This window comes from Hypanus sabinus, chromosome 16 (assembly GCF_030144855.1).
Source record: "Hypanus sabinus isolate sHypSab1 chromosome 16, sHypSab1.hap1, whole genome shotgun sequence".
Taxonomy (NCBI): Eukaryota; Metazoa; Chordata; class Chondrichthyes; order Myliobatiformes; family Dasyatidae; genus Hypanus; species Hypanus sabinus.
Genome location: NC_082721.1, coordinates 42,939,564 through 42,945,231, shown reverse-complemented (window position 1 = coordinate 42,945,231; position 5,668 = coordinate 42,939,564). Strand labels below are relative to the sequence as shown.

The window sequence follows — 5,668 nt, the reverse complement described above, 5'->3', positions numbered from 1 at the left end:
TGTGAACAACCTTTCCATTCGCGAGTTCTTTTTGAACAATTGCTGACAGTCTCAACCTGACCGTGTGTGACAGCGAATGAGGAGGAAGGAGAGGTTCAGATCCCACTCTGGTTGGTCAGTGTGAGTGGGCCTGATTTGCATCGATTTCCTCCCCGGTGTGAATGGCTCTATAACTGGGTTCCACCGGCAGCGGCGGCCAGTCAGTCATAAATCCATCGACAGAAGGGAGGCAGGAAGCTGACGGGCAGCAACGATGCGGACGCTGTGCTTTTTCTGGTCTCTGGCAGTGTGGCTGGGTTGTAAGTACAGGCAGCAAGTCTGCACCGCCAGCGGTAGCTGAGATGGGTCGTGGGGTCACATTAAAGCGTCAATGGTTAAAGTTGAATTCCTGATTTTTCACAGCTGGAGAGTCCCAGACTCCGACCGTGTCGGTGAGTCCAGGAGCCACGGCCACGCTGAATTGTGACATCGGAACAAAGATGGCCAAAATGTGTATTGGTACAAGCAGACACCGGGAACAGCTCCACAATAGATTCTCTATTACTATTTTTCCTGGAGTAACCTACGGCCCTGGGTTTAACAGCGACCGTTTCACGTCGATAGCCAACAGTGCCGGCACCGTTTACCAGGTGATCATAAACAGCTTGGAGCTGAAGGACGCTGCCGTCTATTATTGCTGGAAGCGGTTTTTATCGGGTAGTACTTCGTTATCACAGTGAAAGAAGGTAAAACAAAAGCTGGGGTCAGCAGACATAATACACTTCACATCGTTGTATCGGATGGAAACATTCTCATCAATCACTCTTCATACAGCCACTTTAATTGTACCCATGATACGGTATTTTCCAATGGCAATCTTGCCATATTTGGAAAGTTTCCGAATCCCACCGCCCACTATCGAGTGTTTGATGTCGTTTAATGTCAGTCTGTCGATGCGGCGGTGAATTCACCCCGCCAGTCCCTCATAGACCGGGACATTCGGGATGTGTGAAGTCTGGTTTCATGCTGACACGGAGACGTCTGACCGTGTTTTCTGTCTGATTATGGTCCTGGGTAATTGTATGGACTGCTGCCCGGAATCAAGTCAAGTCGCTTTTTGTTGTCATTTCGACCATAAACTGCTGATACAGTACACAGTAAAAACGAAACAACGTTCCTGCAGGACCTTGGTGCTACATGAAACAACACAAAACTACACTCGACTACAGATCTACACAGGACTACATAAAGTGCACAAAACAATGCAGGGCAGTACCATAATTAATTAATTAATAATAAACAAGGCAATGGGCACAGCAGAGGACAAATTTCAATATAATAATAAATGATGTAGATGTCAGTCTAGACTCTGGGTATTGAGGAGTCTGATAGCTTGGGGGAAGAATCTGTTGCACAGTCTGATCGTGAAAACCTGAATGCTTTGGTACCTTTTGCCAGATGGCAGGAGGGAGAAGAGTTTGTATGAGGGGTGCATGGAGTCCTTCACAATGCTGTTAGCTTTGCGGGTGCAGCGTGTAGTGTAAATGTCCATGATGGCAGGAAGAGAGACCCCGATGATCTTCTCAGCTGACCTCACCATCCGCTGCAGGGTCTTGCGATCCGAGATGGTGCAATTTCCGAACCAGGCTGTGATGCAGCTGCTCAGGATGCTCTCAGTACAACCCCTGCAGAATGTGATGAGGATGGGGGGGTGGGAGATGGACTTTCCTCAGACTTCGCAGAAAGTAGGGATGCTGCTGGGCTTTCTTTGCTATGGAGCTGGTGTTGAGGGACCAGGTGAGATTCTCCGCCAGGTGAACACCAAAAAATTTGGTGCTCTTAACGATCTCAACTGAGGAGCCGTCAAGGTTCAGCGGAGACTGGTCACTCCCTGCTCTCCTGAAGTCAACAATTATCTATTTTGTTTTGTTCACATTCAGAGACAGGTTGTTGGCTCTGCACCAGTCCGTTAGTCGCTGCACCTCCTCTCTGTATGCTGACTCGTCGTTCTTGCTGATGAGACCCACCACGGTCGTGTCGATGGCGAACTTGATGATGTGGTTCGAGCTGTGTGTTGCAGCACAGTCATGGGTCAGCAGAGTGAACAGCAGTGGACTGAGCACACAGCCCTCGGGGGTGTGGGGTGACCGTACTCAGTGTGATGGTGTTGGAGATGCTGCTCCCGATCCGGACTGACCGATGTTTCCCAGTCAGGAAGTCTAGGATCCAGTTGCAGAGGGAGGTGTTCAGGCCAGCGGTTTCAGCTTTCCAACCAGCTGCTGATAAATGATTGTGTTGAATGCTGAACTGAAGTCTATGAACAGTTTTCGAACGTACGTGTCTTTTTTTGTCCAGGTAGGTGAGGGTCAGGTGGAGGGTGGTGGCGTCGTCTGTTGAGCGGTTGGGACGATACGCGACCAGCAGGGGGGGTCCAGTGAGGGGGCAGCAGGGTCTTGATATGCCTCATGACGAGCCTCTCGAAACACTTCATGATGATGGATGTGAGTGGAACGGGACAGTAGTCGTTGAGGCAGGACACTGAAGACTTCTTCGGCACGGGGATGATGGTGGCGGCCTTGAAGCACGTTGGAACAATGGCGCTGCTCAGGGAGATGTTGAAGATGTCAGTGAGAACATCTGCCAGCTGGTCTGCACATCCCCTAAGCACTCTGACAGGAATATTGTCTGGTCCAGCAGCCTTCCATGGGTTGACCCTGCATAGAGTTTTCCTCACTTCGGCCACGCTAAGGCACAACACTTGGTCATTGAGAGGAGGAGTGGTCTTCCTCGCTACCACGTCATTTTCCGCCTGGAAACGAGCGAAGTAGTTGTTCAACGCATCTGGGAGGGAGGCATCACCCGCACAGGCAGGTGATGTTGTCCTGTAGTTGGTGATGTCCTGACTGCCCTTCCACATGTGTCAGCGTGTCGCCGCTGTCCTGGAAGTGGCACATTGTGTGGTGTTCGGCCCAGGGACTAAGCTCTGTATTACAGCTAAGTGCCTTGAAAATATCTCCTGCAATAACCACGGGATAAATACCGTCACCCAGCAATTCATAAGTTTTTCGTTATAATTTCCTAGCTAATGTTACAGTGGAAATGTTGATTTACAATCTAATCGTGTTCGTGTCCAGCATCAGCTTTACTTGATAGAGTTGTGTTTGGTGAATTGTTTCCGTCTTTTAATGAATCATTTCCTTTCTCGGTTGTGTTTTCGGACGAACCATGATTTAACACTTTCTGTTTATTGGTGCTTTCCCTGCTCTCGTGTAAGTTTGTCAGTTTTTGAGGTGGTTTCACAGGAAGGAACGTGAAGGGATCCAGTGAAGGGACACAGTGGGACTTGAGGTGTCAGTGGGGTCCGGACATTCTACCGTGGTTGTCAACACAGTAGAATGACCAGTTTCAAGTCATTGTTTAGGACTCTCCAACGAAACAGCCCTCGGACTATCACTGAATTCCCAGTGAGGGTGGAACTCTCGTCCTTCACCATCTGATAACAGACCCTCTCCCGCTGCTCAGTCCTTGCTCCTCTCTCCTGCCCTTGAGCGACACTCCTTTCCGAAAACCATTGTTCAGCGATCCCGGTCACTACACCGACTTTGGCCAGAGCTCCGATTCTGGGGAGAATTCAACCTCCCATCCCTCACGATGAGTGGGAGCCGAATCATCGACATCACAGATCACAGAGCGACCTGCCCCGCCCGGCTCCCTGGAGCTCAGGACCGCGCAATCGGAGCCCTCGCCCTCTGGGGCAAAGCAGATTGTGAGGTGTTTAACCCCCCAACAGCGGCGGAGCAATTAATGGTGGGGTGGAGGGATGAGGAGCAACGTTTCACGGGTGGCACGAAGAGTGGGCACATTAAACTACTCCGGGGCTCTTCGATGTCCTTGGGTCTTCAATTCCGGAACGACTCTGCGCCAGAAAGCCTCACCGGTTGGAGCAGGTCTCTAGTTGTTGCGTGTTGATCAATATGTACTGCCCCCCATGGGCACTGTCCTGTCCCTCCCTGAGACTCTGGGCCCCACTCAATGAAGCTGAAACCTTTTAGTCATGATTCTGAAAAACTGTGAACTAATGGAAGTTATTCCGCATCTTGAAACACGTTTCTTTTGTTCTCGTTCCAGCTCAGCACATCCCGGACCCTTCAGTGAAACTACTTGGCCCGTCAGCCGAGGAGATCTCGGCTAGAGGATCGGGCACCTTACTTTGCCTGGTCAGTAAATTGTCGATAGGCTTCCCTGTCGTCAGCTGGACAGTGAAGGACAGTCCGACGAGCAGTGAGGTGCAAACCAGCGGGGTGACTCAGAACGCGGACAAAACCTTCAGTCTCAGCAGCTACCTGACGGTGCCCGGCGCAGACTGGAGCAGTGGGAAGAGGTACTCCTGCTCAGTTCAACAAGGAGAAGCCTCGACAATATCCGCAACAGTCACACAATCCAGCTGTTAAACAGTGCGCGACTTCGGCCTTGTTTGTTCCCTGATTAACGGGAGATCACTACCTTGCATCCTTTTCCTTTACCACACTGACTCACTCATCCCTGTACTTCCCTTCTGTTCCGCTCTCTGTAGTTTCCATTTTGATCTTGGAATATTTGTACCCGAGGCTGATTTTTCTCTTTTTCCTACCGAGAGGCTACACGATGTTGAAGCGGACAGTTACATATCTTCTAGAAATTTCAGGCGGTGAATGGTTTTCTATTAATAATTAGAATTATTAATAAATGTTTTCGTGATTTGTCGTCAGGATCAGACTGACAGACGGTAACGGTGACTATCTACCAATAAATATGATCAGTGCAGGAATGATTTCCATGTGTGTCTCGTCATCTTTCGTGTTTTTCCTATTCTAACATCGAGTGGGAGGAGGGAAAAGAGAGGAGACTCGTCTCTCTGCTCTGGTTCGAGTCCTGGTTTCCTGAAATTTAGGAAATCTCTACGGCAGCTTTGGACACCGAATGTCAGCACCGAGGGACGGGAAGTTCCATTGTGGAAAGAGTCGGGGTCAGGATGATGTGTTGACTGTTCGGCTGCGATGTAAAATGAGAACAAAGCAGTTGGTTTTGGGAAGGTTGATAAAGGAAATGAACTTGAATGTGGCTGGAAATAATCAGTTTCTGGGGCAGCACTGATAGAGAGAGGAATAAATTGTAGGTACGATTTGGGCTAATGAGGTTTCTCCAGGAATTATAAATACTGACACAAACTAGAAAGTCTGGGTGTCTGAAATGGTTGGGTCACAAGTGATGTAAACTTCCCTGTAATAAATTGAATTACTGTTCCTCAACTATGTATTGGGTGATGGTATGCAGGTACAGGAGCCCAGAGACACAGTAGTTTCAGGATTTATTTTACACTAGCTACTGCTCCCCTTTCCACTACTCTCCCAGTCATACCCTCGACCTCCCTCCCTTCTCCTTCCCACTCCGATCAATGTTTCCTAGGCTGAACCCTCACCCTCTCTCAATCTGTAGCGCCACTGCATTCATTTCCCGAATCCTGTTCCGATTTTGGCCCTTCCCCTCCCTCCCCAGCAACTCGCTCAGAGCCCACTACCGCTGACCTCTCCCTCACCCCCTTGCCGTTACTTCGATGGCCGTGGTAGTCACCACTGGTCGATTCAGTCCGGGATTTCAGGTAATGGCAGCTTCCCTGCTGCTGTTCATACTGAGGAGCATGAGAGTGGTG

At 49.7% G+C, this 5,668-nt stretch overlaps 1 pseudogene; it reads left to right on the top strand.

Annotated features, from left to right (window-relative positions):
* Positions 1-253: 253 nt before the first annotated feature.
* On the top strand, positions 254-4,599 carry LOC132405825 (immunoglobulin lambda-1 light chain-like; annotated as a pseudogene).
* The last annotated feature ends 1,069 nt before the right edge of the window (positions 4,600-5,668 follow it).